At 32.6% G+C, this 23,189-nt stretch overlaps 1 protein-coding gene across 3 annotated transcripts in view; it reads left to right on the top strand.

Moving 5' to 3' along the window:
- Lrfn5 (leucine rich repeat and fibronectin type III domain containing 5) overlaps positions 1–23,189 on the top strand; it is a 268,507-nt gene that overhangs the window by 113,877 nt on the left and 131,441 nt on the right. The window contains exon 2 of one of the 3 annotated variants that reach the window (XM_087208037.1): positions 6,339–6,447. The exons of the other annotated variants lie outside the window; for them this stretch is intronic. The gene's annotated coding sequence lies outside the window, so the exon portion shown is untranslated. The remainder of the gene's footprint in view (positions 1–6,338; positions 6,448–23,189) is intronic. 3 annotated transcript variants of the gene reach the window in all.

The raw sequence follows: 23,189 nt of genomic DNA on the forward strand, positions 1-23,189 counted from the left end.
AATTTTACATTTCTTTTGCTTGTTTTCATATGAGAATTTTATAATCGTTGTCTAGAAGACGGAACTTTTGTAATTAAGGTCAATTGTGTGACTACATTTTTTCCACTAAATCAATCACTAATTTAGTATCTTTTGGGATGAAAATACAGTAAATTATCATTATGACATTTAATGAATGTGATAATTTCTTAAAACAAGTGCAAATCGATCACTACCTCTCCCCAGTCTCCAAAACCACATCCCACACAAAACCCTTCATCTTGACTTGTAACTCACAGAAATACAGCACCACTTAAAAGTTACTTTCTCTGAGTTGTTAACAGGAAATTACAAATGCAGTAATAAAATTTTTAGGTCACGAAGATTTATGTTTTATTTAACTGCTGAACTCTTTGCTATTAGAGGAATGGAATGATTAGTTATCCTCATTTTCAATGTGACATTTACATTAAGCAATAAATGATCTAGTGGTGCATTAATTTATTTGTCATATGAACCTGGATGTGGGATAATAATTTGTAGACATTTTGTTACAGCCAAGTGTATGGCACTACACTTTTTCTAGTGACACAAATGCATGTCTGTATTCAATCAGTGTCTCTAATTTAATTTCTAAAGTATGTTTAACATTGTTCTTGCTAAACAAGCATTTTATTTATTTATTTATTTATTTATTGGTACCAGGGATCACACTTGGGACCTTGTGCTTGCAAGGCAGGCAGCAGGACTGTTGAGTCAAATCCCCAGCCCAACAAGCATGTTTTAGTAATAGTGTTTATATGAATCCTTTGGAAGATCTATGAATTAAAAACAGTATTAAAAACAGTATTAATATAATTTCCAATTTTATTCTGTTTCTGATTCAAATTCTGTACAAGTTATTTGTCTTAATAAACCAGTGCTTGTGTTATAATCTCACTTTTGGAGTAGTCCAGTAAAGAAAATGGCTACATTATACTAAATAATGTATTATTTCATCATTACTAAATAAGTGACTAAATTGTAGTCAAAATATACTTATCAATTCATATATTTCAAAGGATATGGCTTTTTGAATCATGTTGATCAAATACGTGGATACCTAATGTTTAAATATTGTTTGTAACATAAGGTAAATATAATTTATATAAAGCTACTTCTTCCGTGCTATTTTGTATTATTAGGAATAATCATGACTGTGTTGTTCACAGATACTTCAAGGTTATCTTTACTTTTCAATAGGTTAAAACTTAGGATGGTCTTAGGAAGAACTTCCAGCAGGAAGCAAAGTTATTATAACACCAATATTGTTACTTTCACATACAGTATAGTATATTTGAAGTAATTAAATGTTTTGTAATTTTACTTTTAAATTCTAAAAACCAAAAGTGAATAATATTGATATCAGTATGATTTCCAACCAGATCTATAACATGGTCATAACTGTGCTTCTTTTTTTTTTTTTTTTTGGTACCGGGGATCACACTCAGGCCCTTGCGCTTGTGAGGCAGGGGGCGGCACCACTGAGCTAAATCCCCAGCCCTGTATTACTGTGGTTCTAAACCAGGCCCTGCCCTTGATGATAATGCAACTCTTTTTTTTTTTTTTTTTTCATTAAGTTTATTGGTACATTTTAGGTATAAAATACAGTTACATCAATCATTGGGATCTTGTACCATTACAGGAGTGTCTTGGTTCTTATTTTTTCCCCTTCCCCTGCCCTCCCTTCACTCCCTCCACCCTTCCCTATTTGCAAAGGCTTTGTTTCCAATTTTTTCCTTTGCCCATATTTTTTCTTTTCCCTTCTTTCCTTTCCCCTACCTCTTCCACTTCCCCTACTCCTGAAGACCTTTCCTTCCTATTATGCAGTATCAATTATACATTGTTTTAATTACAATATCAAAATTTAGAGGACCTTACTACAGATATTACAGCATTTAAAAGGATATAGAAAGCATATTACAAAAATCATTTTTGAAATAAATTTGACAACTTCTAAGAAGTACCTTGGAAGACAAATTAATGAAACTAACTCTGGAGGAAATAGAAAATTTGAATAGCACCTATTAAAGAAAATATATTCCTAGCTTGAAAACCTACCTATATGACAGCAGCAAGCTCATATACATTTTAACTGATGAATTATATCAAACATTTAAAGCAGAAAAAAGAAGGAACACTTCTCCACTCATTTTAGGAAATCAACATTGTACTAATTCTAAAACTGGATAAAGATAATAGAAGAAAAAAGTATGAACATAGATAAAAATTTGTTTAATGAAACAAACTATTAGAAGTCATATCTGTCAGTATGTAGAAAGTGGTTTTATTATAGGGATGGCAGTGTTGGTTCAGCATTTAAAGATTCACCCCCATAAGTCATCATTTTCACAGAGGAAAGGAAAAAGCCATATGATCCTGTCAGTGGTGCAACTCTTAATCTGTATTTTCAGGAAGTGAATGAACACTTAGTAAAGACACTCTAGAGGGTAAGCAAGCACACTGTGTTCTAGCACTAGTAACTTATGAACCTTTGCTCATGTTTTATGAGTTCTTTAAGAGTGTAGTATTGACACACAAGAGAATTGTTAGAGGGATAACTATAATTCTTGGGAATACAAGAGCATACCAGTTGCCAAATTTTATAAGACTATGGAAGATGGTCAAAACAGTAACAACTTCTAACTAAAATGTTGATCAGAATTTCTTACAAGATGTTTAATTTCAGTATCTTTTGAGGAAGGAAAACTTCACACAATAGTAGAAAAATGTAATATAATCATAAATTGACATTCCTTACCTTGAGCATTGCACTAACCAATATGTATGGGTGTTACTATAGAATCTGTTATTAATTAGTCAGCTTTGCATTATTACACTGAAGTATCAACCAGGTTAAAAAAGAGAAATAGTTTATTTAGGTCACAGTTCTGGATGTTCAAGTCTAAGATTAGGCGGTTCCATTGGTTTGCACCTCCCTTAAAAGTGCCAAATGGCAATGGCAGGAACACATGTCAAAGCAAGCAATACTGACCGATAACATCTTAAGTGTTTGTTTCTTAAGACAGAGTCTTACCATGTAGTCCTGGCTTGCCTTAAACTAGCTATGTAGCCCAGGCTAGCATGAATTGCTTTATCCTCCTGCTTCAGCCTGCCTAGTGAACAGTCCCATCCTAAAAAAGAAAGCAAATGAAGAGAGGAAAATGGTCAGGATTAGGGCAGAGCCTCTGTGTACCTCCTACCAGCTCCCTCCCGCCAAAAGGTTCACAATACTGAACTTCCCAATAGCGCCAGACTTTCAGTAAACTTATGGGTCTTTGGAGAACTTCCAAAATGCAGCAGAATTCTACAATGGTTTCCTGGATCTCTACTTTTTTAACATCATTTTTTTTAGTATAGCACATGTTATCAATGCACAATGTTTACATTCCTTGTGTGAAGTTGGTACATGTGCATAACACATCTTAATTCTTTTTTATCCACTTTCCCTTCCCTCCCTTGCATCTCTCTCCATCTCTTAATTCTCTTCCCATTTGAGAAAGATCACCTACTTGCTATTTTCTATCTTTTAATTTGTTCTTTATCTATAATTTAGGTATTTAAGCTTGTATGTCTGACTTATTTCACTTAACATTATAGTCTCAAGGGGCTACAGTGATAAAGACAGCATGGTACTGGCACAAAACTAGACAGGAGGATCAATGGAACAGACTAGAGGAAGCAGAAAAAACTCCAAGTACATTTAACTATCTTATCTTTGACAAAGGGGCCAAAACATACCCTGGAGGAAATATATCCTCTTTAATAAATGCTAAGCAAATCGTTACTTAGGCTGCTATGTGTGAGGCACCTGGAAGAGGTTAGTTAGTCCTGGGTGAGAGCTCTGCTTTTGCAAGTCATTAGCTACATGAGCTGACACATTGTTAGTTGACTTTTCCTTGTCTTTTCTTTTGAGAGCAGAAATATAGGAATATGTACGTATCTACCTCATTTGGTTCTTGGGAGAATTCTTGGGAAACAGGAGGATGACCCATGTTTTCTGGTATCCAGAACATACTAAGTTCTTATTATATTATTATGGAAAGGGAGAGGTTGCTTTCATTAATAAATGTATCAATATAAAGTACTTCTTATGAAAAATTGAATTTTAGGAAGGAGCTATAGCAGTTTCTGTGATTTCCTTGATAAAATGAAGGAAATACAACTTATCATCAGTACTTTATTTTGGTGGATTAGGTTCATATTTTCAGGCATTTGTATTTTGTTGCCCCAATTCATTAATATAAAACTTCATTATAGAATTCAAATTTATGTTTTCTTTTACTATCTCTTTATAACAGGGAATGAACACAGTCAGAGCTGGAGAAACTATTATGCCTTTTGGCCTAAATGTTTTACTTCTAGGAATTTAATTTACTTCTAAAATCTTACTATATTTTTATTCATGGATTATCAAATGAGCAAGAAATGCATGCATATGGACATTGATTGCATCATTTTTGTAATAAAATCTTAGAAACTTGCACATATTTCAATTGGGACACTTTAAGACCTGATTATACATACAATATAATTAGACTGATACAATGAATAGATACACCTATTATGGCAGACAGCAACAGAATGATCTCTGAGACATATTAACTGAAGGAAACAGGGCAAAAAATACAACACCATTACCTATATAGAAAGATATACAAACATTTATGTATGCATGAAATATTTCTGAAAGAATGTTCTAAATTGTGAAATTGATTCTCTCTGAGAAGGACATTTTAATTTGTAAAGAGATTTACTTTTGAATTTCTTATATTTTAATGATACATATGTGAATATAACAATTAGTTTAAAATATAGAAGATAATATATGAACAGGTAAACACTAGCTGTATCAGTGTTTGGCATATGATTGTTTTCTACGTGTGTGTATTATATCCTACATATTACATAATTTTATGATAAATATTTTATACTGATTAAAAGTTCAAATAGCAGTCATTGACAGATTTATAGAAATAGTTGAAACATATAAACAATAATTCACTATTTTTCCTCTCTTTCCTAATCTGTGCTCTTGTTTTTAGTGTTTCTGAAGATTCCACTATTAAAATAGGCACTAGTTTTACTCTTAAAATTCTCATTATTGGGTATATAAAGACAGTGAAATCACCTTAAATTTGCATCTATAAGACTATTCCTACATCTTTACAAAAGGAGACAGCAGAAACAATAATCAAAATGTATCATTGTTATATCATATCTGTTTTTTACTGTTACTCTTTGGAAATCTATTGTTCCTTCCTTTGCTTAAGCAAGGGCTGGAGATGTAGTTCAGCTCTAGAGTGCTTGCCTCTCATGCTTGAGTATCTGGATTCAACCCCCAAATACTTCTCCCCCCAAAATGATGCACTTTTGCAGATAAAATTAAAATGCTTTTATTCAAGAAATTTTTTTTAAAAAATCAACCAATTTCTTCATTGAAAAGTCAGGAGTTGAACATCAGTTGGCACTATTATATAAAATATTACAGGGAAAGTTAAATATGGAATCTCATGGAGTCAGGTCAGTTTTATTCAGATTGACATGGAAGTCAAAAATACCAATTTTAAAATTAAGTTTCAATGTAATATGCATATCTCTGTATTTTTTCCTTAGGCACATGTGTTGCAATTGACAGATTTTTCTTTAAAAAAATATAGGCAAACAAAACTTAAGACTATTAGCCATATGTGAGCAGGGCTTTGTGAGGTTCCCCACCTGTGAAATGTCTATGCTTGTGACATAGTAGGTGAATTTATACAGTACTTTAATATTAGACTGCATGTTGAAATATAAAGGAAGTTGAACTATGTAGTTTATGATTATTTAAAGCATCTTTTTTTTGTAGTAATGGGAATTGAATCCATGGCCTTGCACATGCTAGTACCTTCAGTTTTAAGATAAAACTTTCCCCAAAATGAAAAACAGAATGTTGACAAATTTATTGGAACCAAAGCATATTGGACATCCTACTGGAAAGCCATTTTATGCAAATCTATTTGAATTGTATTTAGTGATAGTCTTGCTACAGCTTGAGATCGATCATGCATTCAGTTAATAACAATATTTTCAAGCTACTTCATGAGCACATTTGATACTTCTTTCTTTCTTCCTTCTTTCCTTCTTTCGTATTTTCTTTCTTTCTATTTTCCTCTCTTTCCTTCTTTCCTTTTCTTTCATATTTTCTTTCTTTCCCCTTCCCTTCCCTTCCCTTCCCTTCCCTTCCCTTCCTTCCGCTTGTCTCCTTTGACGAATCCCTGTAACAATTCAGCTAGGTGTTGAGAAGATATATACTAGCTGATCACCTGTCCCTCTCACAGCATCCTCACCATCAGCTTTGGAGATGCTGGCGCCTTGTCTGATTTCTGAAGCAGCCAGGCAGAGTGCTGACCCCTTCCACAGCAGCGAGGAACTCTTCAGGCTCCAGAAGTAAGTTGGTTACATTTGGCTTGATCATTGCTATTGAGTTTAAAAACACTTAGGGAGGCTAATTAGAAATCTTGCAAACTAATGTATAAATTAAAACTAGCATTACTCATCATTTTTTTGAGTTATATTATCCTGGATACATAACATCTACCACTTTTTGTTGATAACCTATATTCCCATGGGATTTTCTGATTGTTGTTTCTAAAATTGTGTTTCTTATGCATCACAATTTTTACTTACAGCCTTGAAACAGAGGCAAGGGAGACATTTAAATAATCATCTCTCTGAATAAATAAATGGATTCAGATTATCCAAGTATTGTATCAAAGTTATTTGGCTAATGCATTATGAAAATAGAATAAAATCTCTGGTCTTTTCATTCTTAAAAATTGGATGCTCTTTTAATGACTTTGATGTCCAGTGCTTTACGAAGGGTAATGGTTGGTGCTAGAAGGACACTTTTCTGATCATGGTCTCTGTTGGATTCAGAGATTAGGGCACACTGTAAATATAAATACTGAAAAGATTTTTAAAAAGAAAAACTACATATGGGAAAAAGAATTGAAATGAGAGATTAGAATTCTCTACAAAATCCATAATATAATATCCTGCACAAAACCCCCAAATAAAGTCCAAGCCATAGATGTATCTCAGGTGTCCTAACTTCTAGATAAACCAAGTATATGCACTGATGCTAATATTATTTATGTTCATAGTACTTTAAAACATAACAATTTCTCATGAAAGTGGCAGTGTTGATGATCTATAGTTATAACCTATTGTTTTGCCATTTTTCTATTTTAACTTGTTTAATTTGCAGTATTTCCCTTTCCTCCTCCTTCTAAATACTTGATAAAAGCTATCTCTTATTCACATTGCATCCATTACACTATCACTACACAGAAAATAATTATGGGTATATTTTGTATGGCACAAAAGTTGATAGAGCTTCAAATGTCTATCAGTGGTTGATTGTTTAGCAATTGCAAGTTTTTTGAAGGAAAAGGGAAGAAATACTTAATTTTATTTCACCACATGTAACAATATTACACTGTCAATATGCCTTCTTTATAAATGTCATTAAATGATGTAAAAGTGATGCTAACATTTATTTGTGATCTTTAACTATGTAAGATTAAAATAAGCAGTCAGTGTGTTGGTATGCTCAGAGTCATGTGGGAGATTACTGTTAAATAAAACTGATATATCCAGGTTATACCAAGGTTAATTCACTTACCTAGAACTGTACCATACAATGACGAGTATGAGCATGCTGAAGATAGACTACAAATTGTTATTTTAGTGAAGACTTTTTCTATAGATATTTTACTACCCTGACACATTTTACACATTTAATCTGAACCAATTAATTAGGTAATGGGTTCTTCATTTTCCACTGATATATGGATTTAAGTTTAAAAATATGCAACTGTTTGGCAAAGAAAATATATGTACTGAAATTGAATCCCTAGTGTAAGTCATAACCCAGTGAATTCAAACACATTTTCACATACTTAAATTTACAATAAGGCCACAGGATTTGCTTAATTAACCTAACAATACAAAGCTAAATAGAAATTATATATTGAAAACAATTCTTACAAATTAATGTTTGATTCCATTTTTAAAAAATTACTATTGTATTAGTCTGTAGTAATAGAGCTTTCTTTTGTCTATTTTATCTTTGAATAATATTAAGATGAAAGTATTGCATGGAATTAATTACCCTGAAAAAAAAGAGAAAGTAAATACAATCCTATTTATCTTGCTCAAATTTCAAATAGCTCATTGCAAATTCATAGCACATCTACTAAGTCCATTTAAACAAACAGACACTGGGAGCTTCTTTAGAGTGGAAGAGTGAAAGGAGAAGTAAAATAATCAGGCAGTAGAATACCCACATATGATTAAGGCAGAACAAGTCAGGTGATGCTGTTTGCTGTAATGCTTATTTTTTCTCACTGGGATGTTTTCTATTAGTCCTGGCCCATAAACAAGTATTTTTGTTTGTTGCAGCTACTTTCTCATTTGACAAGCACACTTACGAATTTCAAAACAATATAAAATAATGTCAAAACATGCCTGTGCAAGTACATGTATATGCAGATGTGTATTTAAAACTTATTTAATATACACATAAGAGCAATGATAACTATGAAATGAATATGCCTTCTAAATATTAAGTTACACTTTAAGGCTTTGAAATAGTTTTATTTTTCTGAAACAAACTTCTCTATGTTCAGGATTTATAAATTATCACCTTGGCTATTAACAGTGCTTAACTTTTTAGCACAATAATGGTCACCATATTATCCTATAACAATTCCTAGTACTCTTTAATAAACATTTTTATTCTTATACCATCTTTATGAGGGAGCTGAAGTGATTTGTCTATTCAACTGGGTAGATAATTCTTGTGCATAATACTTTTGCATACTTGAGAAATCCTTGCAGAATACATCACACACACACACACACACACACACACACACACACACACACAGAAAATCAGGGACTTCAATAGGCCAAAATTCAGTGTGTGGAATATGACTCTTTATCTGGTTAAATGATTTCAGTTAAGTTCAATAATCCTGAAAGGCAGAGCAAACAGAAACATGATATGCTCAGTACAGCATAGTCAATTCCAAACTGATATATCTAATTACCTAAGTGATTTAACTTTAACTTGTTGCAAACTAATCTCTTAGTTAATTCTCCAAATATATACTTTTCTGTTCCTGAATTCAGTAAATGGTATCAACTTACCGTATGTCCCAAAAGTAGAAATCATCTTGTCACTTCTCTATCATGTCACAAATTCAATCTATCACTTAATCTGGTAAGACTCACGCAAAGAAAAAGAAAAACATTTGAATCCATCCACTTTTCCCATTTTTCCTATGAATTCCCTTGTCCTAACCACTGTAATCTCTCTAGACTTCTTCAGAAGGCTTTTACCATATCCAGTGATGAACTCATTCTGTTTATTGTACACAGGCAACGAGAGATTTACCAAATACAAATTGAACAGTGGTATGTCTATAGCGACCATTTATCTTAGAATACAAACAAAGACCAGAGACCCTTTCTTCATCATGGCTTACAAGGTTCTCCACACTTTTCTCCTGTCCCTGATCATCCCGCATCATGCTCCCATCCAGTCCTGCATTCCTGGCACCAAAGCCCTTCAGTGTCTTCCCATCACGTGACTTCCCACAAGGTCCCAGCACCTGTTTCTTCCTACTAATAACTCACCACTCCTAAATCCTGTTTGCCTGATATGTCATTCTCAATACTTACAGGAGAAAATCTACTCTAACTTAACCAGTAGGCTTCTTTGATGAAGGGTGATAGGCTAAGATCCTGTCTTTGCTATTAGGAAATAAATACAGTTGGATTTTACTCAAGTGCTTGTCTGAAATATAATTACAGATCTGTAGAGAAAGAAAGAAATAACTGCAGAAATGACCATAATAAGCTAGGTAGTGATGAAAAACTACCAATTGCCATATGAAATTCAGAGGCTGAGAAATGATTTAATCTGAGATAATGAAAATGGACTTATTTGAAGTAGAATTAGGCTTTCAGAATTAGGTTTCAGTATTGGATCATTGTTAGTTTGCTGATGTGTTGTTTCTTCTAAGTGAAAAATCCAGATGCTAGTGACTTCTGGAAAGCCCTTAAGTCCTGACAGTAAAACTAAACATGTCTTAACAGGCAGTACTTGCTTAGAAGGGTCTCTGATTAGCTCTAGGGCCTTCCGTTAGCTCTGGCCTGGTGAGTTGGTAACACTATAGTTCTTACCCTGAAGTATACTTGGAAGAAGCCTGAATTAATGGCTTGCCTGAGGAGGTAATGATTCCTTTACACTTAGGACCAGGGAAGATTGATGGCATGTGGCGAGTACTTTTGCCAAGTGACATCAGGTGCATGGCAGTGATCCTAATTGTCAAACTTTAGCTATGCAATCCAATGGAAAGAGACGCTAAGTTTATACTAACTCAAGTTACGCTTATCTCAGTTATGTTGATGAGAGTGCTATTCACAGTAGGTAGTTAATCTCCTTTGTAATACTGTGGGTTGCATGATGGAGTATTTTAGCAAATGTCAGATTTAGAATTCTCTGAGTAAATGGATGTACCTGTCATCAGTATTAAACAGAGTGGGAGACTTTCCCCCAAGATAAACCTTGACAGTTTATACAAAACCTTCTTTTAGATAAAAATCCATGAATTATCTTGGTAGGAAATAAAAAGTCTAGAAGATTCTGTATATAGTGCATTGATCAAAAACTCTAATTTACTACTATAATGATTTGTGATGTCAAAAGAATAATGAAATTTATTGTTTGCACTACATGGAAAGTTGTGTGAAATAATAGAGTGTTTGTAGACATAGCATTATTAGCTGAAAACCTCAATAAGAATATCTAAACACACTTCACTGATACAATTAACTTCCACAATACAGTTTTGACATGGAAGTATTTTGGAATGTGTAAGGCCCTAGTGCTGTTCAAGAGACTACAATTGAGAGAGGATAAATTAAGCACAAGTCCTGCTGCCATGCTGCCATGGCTGGGTTAGCTATGAATGATATCCTCACCCCTCACTCTTGATTACAGAGTAAGATGGATAATGACTGACTATAGTAGTGTCATTCCATACATTTAATTAATCTCACCTTTGTCCTTGGGAATTAGTTGAGATAAAACACATTTCTCCCTCTAGTTTTATAGCAATAGACCAGGAACGTCAGATTTGGCAACTGCACATGAGGGTGTAGTGTTGCTTTTTAACCAACTACTTCTTTTAAGGTGATTGCTCCTCCTAGTGCCAGGCAATTCTAAATCCATAATAAATATCCTCTTTCTTTTTGATCACTTGTATGCAAATATGGATTACTGCACTAAATCCTGAACTCTTAACATCCTGTTTAATAACAGGAAAACAAATAACCTTTTAATACCTACTTACTTATTTATGTCTCAAAGAGAGGGTTCCATTACTGGTAAATGAGTGCCCTTTACATTATTACAATGCTTACTGCAGTAATGATTCCAACACAGAAATAATCCACAGTTCAAAAACTGAATTCATTATTTATGTAGTGACAGCAAGAGAGAATAAACTTTTTCCTGAGAAGAATTTCCTACTTAAAGGAGAGAACTGGAAAAGGACTACTAGCAAAAGTATACATAATTTAAAGATAATGTTCACATTTTACCAAGGCTGTATTATGAGGAATGTTCCTATATTTCTTCTATTCATTCTGAGAAGAACCTGTTGACTCCCCAAATTTTAAGTCAGTTTTGTTCAAGAATGACTGTGTGCTCCTTGTACAGTGATAAGCTGAGTGGACCTCCGATACGACACTGATGGACTTTCTTTATGTAGTTATGCCTAAGTGCTCCTTCCTAGAAAGGGGCAGCAAAGAATGAGTCACATACAGTGATTCCAATAGAAGCTCAACATCTGAATCATGGCTGATTTATGGTTGTCTATTTCCCGTAACATACATATTGCTCTTATCTAAATTATGGAAGATTATGTAAATTTATTTATGGGGACTTTTATACTAGTGATACCTATAACTAAGAGTTTGAGGGCAAATATTTGGGTGCAAGTATGATTCCTTCTACAGCTGTACATGGGTATTAATATCAAGAAATCTATTTTCTCTATTTTGAAAATTAAGGATAAAATAATATTGAGCAAAACATAGAGTAAGGATAGAATAGCTCATTTTTACCCATTCTTGGTAAGATCTTTAGAATATAGTTTTGCAACTCATATGAATTACTCATATGAATTAAGTAGAATATTTTATTTTCATATATTTTAGGTCTTGAAATTTTTAAGTCTGTCTTATATACTTAGGCAGATATTTCATACAGTATGAATTTTAAGGCTTTTTTATGCATTTGTTTCATGGGGTGATATTTCTTGAGTACTTACAAAAAGTAGTCCAGATGGTAATAAAGTAGTAACTTCAGTTTATGTGATAGATTGATACATGAGAAATTCTTACTTAGTCTACTCTAAAAAACTAAAAAAATATTAATTTAAACAGTTTGTAGGGCACTTTCAAGCAAAATACCATATGATAAGCTGCAAACTAATATAAGAATTCAGTTTTACCATATATTCATCCTCAATTGGCAAATGAGCAAAGAAAGTGTGGTAAATGTACCTAAGGTAATATGATTTAGCCATAAAAAAGCATGAAATCCTATTATTGCCATAACATGGATGGAACTGGAGACCTTTGTATTAAGTGAAATAGCTTGGCACAAAAAGACAAGAATACATGGTCTCACTCACATATGGAATCTAAAAAAGTTGATCTAATAGAAGTTGAGAGTAGAATGGTATATGCCAGAGGCTGAAAAGAGTATGGGGAAAGTGGTATGGGAAAGGTTGATCGGTAGGTACTATGTTTTAATTAGACAGGAGTGTGGCATTCTGATGTATTATTGCACATTAAGGTGACTATCATTAAGAACAATGCACTGTAAGTTTTAAAAGTTGGAAGAAAGGATTTGGAATGTTCTCATTATAAAACAACATGTGTAGAAACATTAAATGGTACCCCATTACTTTGTATAATTTTTATGTTTTGTGTATCTTTTTAAAACACATTAGTTAAAGGAAAACATGAATTGTATGTCAAGTTCTCAAAATTAAAAGCAGATTTTTGGGAAATTTGTTAAGAATGACAAATCCAAAGCAGTGTAATATTTATGAGGAAGAGAGTTAAAAATTAAAACTAAGAGGCCGGGGATTTAGCTCAGTGGTTCCGCCACCTGCCTCGCAAGCAGAAGGACCCGAGTTCGATCCCCGGTACCAAAAAAAAAAAAAAAAAAAAAAATTAAAACTAAGAATAAAACGTGAAATCAGTTTGATTAAAGTTATATAAGATGTCATATATCAAAAATACCTCATTTAATGTGTTTAATCACTCAATAATGGTAACTCCTGAAGCTTAGGAAACTGTATCATGCAAGTAAAACCAAAAGGCAATATAAATATTTCCATAGTTTTACTATTAGACTTCTTCTGTACTTCAGGTGTTTGAAAAAGTAATATTATGAAATATTACTCTATGCACAACTTAGGTATTTCTTTATTTGATATGAAATCAATATTTCTGTATTAAAGTGATATACTTGATTATTTGTAATATTGAAAATCTTTGAATTGGTTTTCCTTTCAGATTTCCCTTTTGGAGAAATCTTTTGCTAATCTTTATCCTTGGCTGTGGTTTTCCTACTAAAGTGTAGTAGCTTCATATGTTGCATTTTATTCCTTTGTGGCTCTCTTGAGTCACACATGTATCACTCTTAATCTACTTTTTTATTGTAATTCATTAAAAACCAACATTCTATGCTTAGGGATTGAGGAAGGAATACATTTTTTATCCATATGTGAGACACAGACTCCTAAGTATAGGTAACACACAAGCAAGTTTCAGTGCTAGCCACTGACCCTTGACACTCAAAGAACCAAAGATGAGATTATACAGGTGAAGCTTCTTCCCTTCCAGGTGTTTGCACACATCAAGTAGGTGAGAAACTTTTCCTGTAGGTTAAAGCTCCCCATTGGAACTTGGTCCTTGCTTATTGGATCAGGGGAAACAGCAGTCTGGCAGGGAGTTTCCAGGTGTAGAACGGGTGGCCTGGCTGAGTTTATGTGTCCTCATTCTGTACCTCATTAAAGTATACTTATAATATACTTATACATTAAGGTACATTTATACTATGTGTCCTCATACTGTACTTCATACTGTCCTCATTAAGTTCCCTTTTTCTGGTGTCAGCAGAGAGTGCTCCCCAGTCTGATTTGGTGTGGATCTGTTATCAAACGGAATAGGAAGCAGCAGTGCTTTCCAGATCAATGAATTTATTTATTATTTATGGTTATTTATCCAGATCAATGAACTGGTCAAGACAGTTGATGGATGTGAAAGATTACCTTTTATTTTAGGGCAGAAATAAGAAAAAGAAAAGGAAAAAGAGAAGACAGGCAAAAGCCCTGATCAGGGAGAAAAGGGTTTGAAGGAAAAGAGAAAATATGTCCTGCAAGCAGAATGGACCACCTCAATAACAAGAGGGTAGTGGCCTCAATGTGAATTGCTGCTGTCCCTGAATGTCTTCATTATTAGTTGATCCAGGAAGTTCCACTTGATCTCGTGCTAGATTGATACAAGGAACCAGGTTCAGGGTGCTCTCGTATCAGAAGATTTGGTACCGGCTGCAGGGCTTGGCTTGAGAGCATGTGTCAGGCTCGAGTGCTGGTGCTTTGTGCCGTGGTCAGTAAGACTCCTTAGTTGGTAGGGTTCCAACTGCTCCAGCCGCAGTGCCATGCCGTAGCTTCCTACTACAATCTTCGGCCATTTTGGTGCTCACTAAGCAAGTAACAAACACAGCTTTACAAAATACACCCTAATGGTACAGTTATCATTTTATCCCCAATATATACCCTTCAGTCAGGGTATTTTATTGTCATTATAGTTAATGAAACATGTTTATGTTTAACAATTTCATTCTTCAGTTTTAAGGGGCAGTTCAGTGAAATCAGCAGTCCTACTTTTTAAAGAGGAATTTACATGGAGGAACCATAGGTAACAGGACTCACTTTGCCAAGATAACGAGCTTTTGTCAAATTTTATCAAAATTTATCAAAAATAATTTATCAGAAATTTATCAAAGTATTTTTTTTGCTTTGTGTGTGTATGTGTGTGTGTGTGTCCTCTCCTGTGCATTGTTTCAGTAATCCTTCTCTTCTATGGATGAAATCAAGATAGCTTCTTGTGCATTCTCATATTTTAAAATTTCATTTATGTATTTTTGTGTAATATGTAAATTAAACCTAATTTAGAGTAGAATTCAGTAATATTTTATTCATTGAAACTGGTTGTCCCAGTATTGTTTACTGAATAATCTCTGCTTTTCATGTAAATTTTTTTCATATATGCATGAATATATCTTGATTTAATATTTTATTTCATTGTTACTTCATGATCTCTACACAAATACTATGCAGTAATGTATGTGTTCTACTTGTAATATGTCTTGGCAGATTATAATGAATGAGTCAGTGTCTCCCATTCATTTTCAAAATTGCTTAACTTTTAGGTTTCTATTTAAATTTTGGTATAGACAAGTTTGTAAAAAAATATGCTGTTAATTCTTTTGGAGCCACATGTAATACCTAGTGTAGGAAGAATGTTTAGTTATTTTTATAGTTTAGAATAATATTAGACCTATCAATGATCTATATCTCTTCACATATCTTGAATTTCTTTGGAAATTTCTTTACAAGGAAGCTTTTGTGTGTTTTTGAAGTGGGGTTTTAAAAATGATGTAACATTTTAAAATTGATTGTGACTGAATAGTAATATTGCTTTATGTTATGTCTTCTAAGTAACTTTATTAAAATAGCAATACTTTCAGTAATTTGTAGTTGTTCTTGTCACTATATAATTGTATGCAATGAAACATCACATAATACCACATTAATAAGTGCTTTTTTGTTTCCTGTGTTAATTAAAAATAAATTTAATCAAAACAAATAGTTGTATGTATAATATCTATGATAGTAACTTTAAATTTTTCTCTATCTTATTTTTAATTATCTAATTGAATAGACTAAGAGCTCTATTTTAATGGTGAATGGAAGCAGCAATTGTGCCCATTCATGTCTTTCTTGACTTTAAAGGGACTACTTTTCATGTTTTACCAAAGTATGTTTCCTTAAATCATTTACTGTAATTATTGCAGTTAACTGCCAAACCACAATTGTCAGTATTATCATCTTTGTAATGAACTTTATGATGTTCATTTCAGTAGTTAGTTTTAATTTTTGATGATCCTAATGATGACACTGAGAAAATCTAACTGTTTCTGATTGTCTTGAAGATGGTACTTCTTCCCATTTCAATTACATTCAGCATCAAAGTACCACAAAGAAGTCCAGGGCACCCTTCTTTAGGAGGAGAGAGATGTAGGAAAATGCTTTGAAATCCGTCAAGATTTAATGATATTTAGTTTATTGCAATTTTCTTCAGCTCCCAAATAATGTCCCTCTAGTGCTTCTTCACCGAAAGCTTTATTTTGGTCTAATTAAATAATTAAATATAAAACCTTTTATAACTGGAAATAACATGGTCAATTGGATACCCAGTAAAAATCTAGAAGTCAGTAGGAAAAAATTTTTTAAAGAAAAGAATTTAAGCACATATTTCATAATTGAATGGAATTTTAAACGGCATGACTCTTCATTTACAATGGAAGGATTAGGAGCCAAGGAAAGATTATTAATTTACCTGAGTTTATGTAGATAATCAGTGGAATTGGCTTATCTTCTTCTTAGCCGTAACTTTAAATATTTAAAGTCACTTTGGGGCTGTTTTTTTGTTTTACAGGAAAAAAACTTTGGTTTTATTTTTTTGAATATTATTAGTCTCTATATTGCTATTTATTCCTATCGACAGGTTGTTGCATTTATGGTTTAATGTTTTAGTGACAAATTGCGTGTTCTTATTTCATTGCAGCACATACCCTTTACAGAAAGGTTCATAGAACTGATGTACACATGAATTAATAACGATGATGTGAACAACTACTATCACTCAAGTGACTGTGTAGATCCTCGCTGTGATCCCACGCCCCCTTAATCTTGTCTTAGTCACCTTTCTGATCACTGGATCACAGTAACTGACGTCACAGCTGAAAGCAGGAGAGGTTTGATTTTGGTTCATGTCTTCCAGGAAGTAGAACTTGGAAAAAATGCCAGAGAGGAAGGGGCCAAGGGCTATTTTCAGTGCCCAGGGCTCCTCCTTCTTGACCCATTGGGGCACCCAGAAGTGGACGTTACTGATTCCCTTTGTTAAGCCGATCAGATTGACAGGATTCAGGTTAAACATCACAATCTGCAGTTGTTCTTTTTTATAAAAGCTAAACTTGTTTAATGATCTAGGCTACATAACAATCACTAATTTATTTTCTTTAAAATTCTTATTTGTACTTTTAAAACCAATATGGTTCATTGGGTAAGGTTTTAAAATTTATGGGAATGGATTAGTGCCATACTTAGCCATTCATGCCTTTTGGATTTTATGCTTTATGAATTTATTTTTGTGCCTTATGAATTTTGGATTTTGTCAAAGTTTCTTCTGCATCATTGATCATGATTTTTTCTTTTTTCTGCTGTAATTTGTTGATATGATGGATCATAGTGGTTGATATTTAATTTTTAAATTAGCTTTGTACACATAAAATAAATTTGGTTTGTTGTGAATATAGTTCTTTTTACCTGTGTTTCAAATTTTTAACATTTTATTAAGGATTTTCCAACTATGTAAAGGAGAGCTATTGATCTATAGAATTTTTTTCCTTTACTTCTTTTATCAGCTCTTTCTTCTCTTCCCTTTTCTTTTGTATTAATTGCAAAGATTACAATCAAACCCAGGGCCCTGGTCTACTTTATGCAGTTTATTAAATCTGTGGGCAGAGTTTGTTAATAACTTTGAAGAGTAATCGCAATAGGTTCTTTAAAAAACTTTTTAGAAATATAAACATTCACCTTATTTTTAGCATAGCATGTAACATTCTCTAGTTTTCTATTCTTTTATGCTTATTAAGATATAGTATATGGTCTAGAATTTATTTTTCAAATATACTCTATATGTTGGTTATGAATTTCCTCAGTTTTTATTTTGTGCAAGAATTCCTTTATTTCTCTTTAACTTTTGAAGGAAAAATATGACTATATACAGAATTCTAAGTTTTGTAATTCACCGTCTTTCAAAATTTTATATCTTCTAATTCACATTATTATTACACAGCTCCTGATGAGAAACTCAATGTAATTTTATCCTTGTTCTTCCATAAGTAAAGTACTTTTTCCCCTCTGATTTAACATTTTCTCTTTATGTTTTACTCATCATAATTTGAATATTATATGTCTAATGGTAGAGTTATTTTCTTATATTTTTGTTTTTGTTCTAGGATGTGGTATTCTCCAGTTTTCTGTTGACCACATCAAAGACATTCTTCAGTTTTGTTAGAGTGGTTTCTATTTCTACCATATTTTGATTCCCTCTTAGAGTTTTTATATCTCTGCCTACCTTAGCCATCTCTCCTTGTACTGCCTTTTCTTTTTGTAGAGCCCTTAACATATTAATCATATTATTTTGCTTAGTGTCTTTGATAACAGCAAAATGTAAGACTTAGTTTTATTCTGATACTTACTTTGTTTCTCAAGACTACTTTTTGCCCTTTCTCTTTTTTTTGTAATTATTTATTAAGCATTGCATATGCTGCTTTGGATAACAGAACTGAAGTAAGAATAAGTTAAACTTTAATGTGAGAATTTGTGTTCATCCGGATAGTGATGGCTGGTGTTTAATATTTGTTGTAGCTGAAATTGCAATAGGCTTCAAATTCTTCAAGTGCCTTTGTTTCTCTTTTTTTTGGTACCAGGGGTTGAACTCAGGTCCTTGTGCTTGCAAGGCAGGCGACGGAACCACTGGGCTAAATCCCTGGCCCTTTTGTTTCTCTTTTTTAATAATGTTGAGTTCTTGTAACTATGACTTCTCAGAACAAGTCTGTGTTTTGCGGCTATTCTGCTGCAATCCCTATTATTATGATTGTAACAAGTCTTTTATAATGTTATGAATGAATCTGTCTTTTAATGAGCTGGGTCTCTTGGTTACAATACCCCAGTTCTCTCTAGTGATACAGCTTTATTTTTCTCTATTTGGTGAATCAAGAAACTTAATGTTGCCTAGACTAGGTAAAAATTCTTTCCAAGAAGTGGCAGAAGGTGTGGTAAAATCTCTTCTTTTAGAAAGTAGTCCTTTGCTATGGAGAAAACATGATACATTTCAGAATGTGCCTTTTCTTGCCAACAACCTGATGATATTTTTCTTCTCTCTGAGACCAGAGAGGGGTTTGGGACAATCAAATCCAAAATTTGAGAGAAAGCCCTAAAAAACACAGCTTCTGGCAGTTTCTCACTGTCACTTTCATCCTTACAAATTTAACAGACTCACAATTGAAGTTTTTCTGTCAGTTTCTGGGTCCACCAGTTGCTGCTCCAAATGAGTAGATATTGCCCCTGGCTCTGCTGACTCATGTGACTCTCTAGATTTCCTGGTGGCAGCTTTCTTAAGACTTCAGTTCTCTCAGGGCTCAAGAAGAGTTGCTGATTTGTGTTTGTTTGTTCTGATTTTCTTTTTTGTTTAAGTCATACAGCAACAGCATCCAAGTTGTTTATATGTCATATCTAACGTCTTGTCAATCTTTTAGTGCATTCATTGTGAGTGGTAGTTTTAAGGTTTAAATTTCCATTTTGCGTAATGAATTGTAATAACTTTCTGTATGCTCGTTGTCATTTTCGACATTATCTTCACTCAAATATCACTTTAACACCATTTGCCAATTTTAAAACTCAAAGAATCTTTTTTTCACTGATTTATTAGAATTCCTAATTTATTCTTAATTGAAATTGTCTTTTAATCATGTGTGCTATAAGCAACATGTCTCACTGTGAGGAATGCATTTTTAATTTCATAATTGTGGTTTTGGTCATAGAGATTCATATTTTTAAATATATAACAATTTACCAATCTTTTCACAACTGTTGTTGAGTAAATTTTATACTGTGTATAAGAAACTTTGATATTCCCCAAATCATGAATGAGCTTATTTTCTTGCTATTTTCTAAGAACATTTTAAATATTATCTTTCACATTTTTACATCCATTTGTCTGGCTTATAGATGTAGAATGAGATAAGATGTAAGATCACTATTTTCTTCTATTAAGAGATAGTTGACCTAGCATTCTACTAGAGAAAATTTTTCTTCATCAGCTACTATGCTCTGCCACATTTTGTAAAAATCATATATAATAGATATTTCATGTATGACAAATATGTCAGGGTATAGCGGTGAAACAAAGATAAGTGTTTCTAGACACACTGTTATATTCCATGGCTCTACTTTGTTATCAAGTCATAATTAGCGCAGCTTTATTATAAACATTCATACATGATGTGAATTCTCCAACATTGTTGCATATAAAAATTTTTCTTCCTTATGACTGTTTTTGTGCATACAATAGTCATTTAAATTTATTACCTTATCTTGATTTTTATTCCTTTCTTTTGCTCCAAAGTCAGAAATCAGATAAATTATCCTTTAGGCCACATGGTTAAGACTTTACTCTTCTTTTTACTTCCATTGTGTTCCTTTTCTTTTCTTTCTCTAAAGTATTCCATTCACTATTTCCTGGGATTCTGCTGTATTTCCTATTTTGGTTTTTCTGAAAAAGCATCTATTTATTCTTCATTTTTCTTCAGATATTATGAGTTCCCATGAATATTTGAAAGTGCCTTTTAGTATTACTGTATTCCCTGGAAGAAATTAACAGCTTGATTATTAAAAATGTACCACTTAATCTAGTAATATTGTTGGTTCTGAAATGTATTTTTAATAATATTAAGATGAGCCACTGTGCCTTTCTGTTGATTAGCATTTCAATAGCATCGTTTTAACATCCCTTTTGTATTTTAACTAATTTGCAGTTTTGAATTTAAAGTACATTTCTTTTAGAGGACATACTGTTGACATATGATTTTTTATTCAATTTGAAAATATCTTTTGTTTAAATTTCAGAGTTCAGACCATTTGTATTTTATGTGACTGTTGATATGGTTGAATTTCAATTTTCCCGTTTTACTATTTTAATTGTCTTCTCTTTTTCCGCATATGTATTTAGTTTAGTTTTCACACTTCTCCTGCCTTCTTTTAGAATAAATGAGTATTTTTGTGATAACATTTTATTTCTCATTTTGGATTATGTTGGTATCTTTTCTTCAGAATTTGTTCTAGGATTTATCATCAAAATTTACCCTTAACTTCTATTATACTGCATCATATATTTACAAGAAACTTAAAATAGTTTATACTCATATTTTTGATCCCCTTCATTGGGACATTGTTATACTTTACTTTTACATATGTCATGAAATCAACAACATATGGTTATTATTTTTACTTCAAATAATCAATTACGTTGAAGAGGTAAATAATAAAATATATATTTTAGCATTTACCTTTTATGTGTCTTCATTCTACCTGGTGTCAACTTTCTCTTAAAGTTATTTCAGCATTTTAATAATATAAGTCCAAAGTGATATATTCAGCTTTTTTTCAGAAAGTATTCCATCATTATTCATGTTAACAGTTATTTGTATAGATCCTTTTTTATTTCTTTCAGTACTTTAAAGATGTCTTCCCATTGTATTCTTTGTCATATGTTTTGTAACAACAGAATACTTTCATTCTTCCTTATGTTCTAGTGTACATAGTATGTTTTTTTTTCAGTTGTATTGAATTTTTTATCTGTCTTTTGAAGAAAAATGATTATCATTTGCTTTTGTGTAGTATTTTTTATTTTACTGAAGTTCATTCTTGCATCTGGATGGTTATGTTTTTATTTATCCTCTTTGGAAATATTTCAACTATAACGGGTCAGAATTTTTTTCCTCCATTTCTTTTCTTGGACCCAAGTGACAGTTATGTCAGAATATTGGATAGTCTCACAGGACGCTTATGAAACATATATTTCTATATTTTGGCTTTTGTTCATTTTATTGTTTTATTTTTAGTGTATATCTCTCTGTTTTATTTTGTGTAATTTTCTTTGCTATGTCTTTGTACTCCAAGCATTCCTTCTGCAGTCCCTAATCTGTTGTAAATGCTATTTTTTGTGTTTTTCACTTTTGTTATTGCATTCCTGATATGTGAAAGTATTCTTTGTTCTGTTTTATATATTCTCCTTTGCTCTCCTCATTATGGTCATATTTCTCTCTAAATTATAAGCATGTGGATTTTCTATATTATAGTTGCTTTAATATGTCTATTTGCTAATTTCACTTTCTCTCATTTTTACATCTGTTTTCTATTTATTGAGTTTTCCTGATGTGGGTTTGTTTTCCTTCCTTTGTGAAGTATTGGTAATTTTAAATTGGTTACCAGGCATAATGAAAGGGGGATGTTTATGAGACTATTGGGAGCTTTGGATGAATCTCTTTTCTGTGTGACAACCACATACATAGTCTAGATGCTTGACATGCCTGGAGTCTGACAATTGCTAACCTAACTGAGTTAAAACTGCTGAGTTCTGTTTGTGTCACTCAAACTGCCTCAAAGACAGAATTTTACACAGTTTTAGAGGTAACCTCATTACTATTTATTTTGCAGCAATTATAGATCTGTTACTTGTCGACCAATAAAAGAAAAATAGTTTTGATACACTTGTTGAGTTTTTCTAGTTAACAAGTGAGATAGGGTAATTTCATCTCTTTTACTTCATCATGGATCAAAACACAAATCTCTATTTTTGCCTTAATTTTTGAAGTAGATTTTACTTCACATAGAATTATACGTTTATATTGTTTTCTCCTCTGGATGATTTAAAATTTTGAGTAAATATAATGCTTTTATTGATGTTAAAATTTTCTCTTTCTGTTTTTTTACCATTTTTTATGATGCACCTCTCTGTTATTGACTCAAATGGCTGTGTACCCTCCATAATCATATTTTGAATCCTAACTCACAATATAGTGGTGTTTGGAGATGGGACCTTTGGGAGGTAATTAGCATTAGATGAGTTCATAAGGGTGGGGCTCTCAGGATAGTATTAGTGACCTTCTAAAACTAGACATCTGAGAG

This window comes from Heterocephalus glaber, unplaced genomic scaffold (genome assembly GCF_053883595.1).
Source record: "Heterocephalus glaber isolate CG9 unplaced genomic scaffold, H.glaber_assembly_v1.0 deba00000901, whole genome shotgun sequence".
NCBI classification, from domain to species: domain Eukaryota; kingdom Metazoa; phylum Chordata; class Mammalia; order Rodentia; family Bathyergidae; genus Heterocephalus; species Heterocephalus glaber.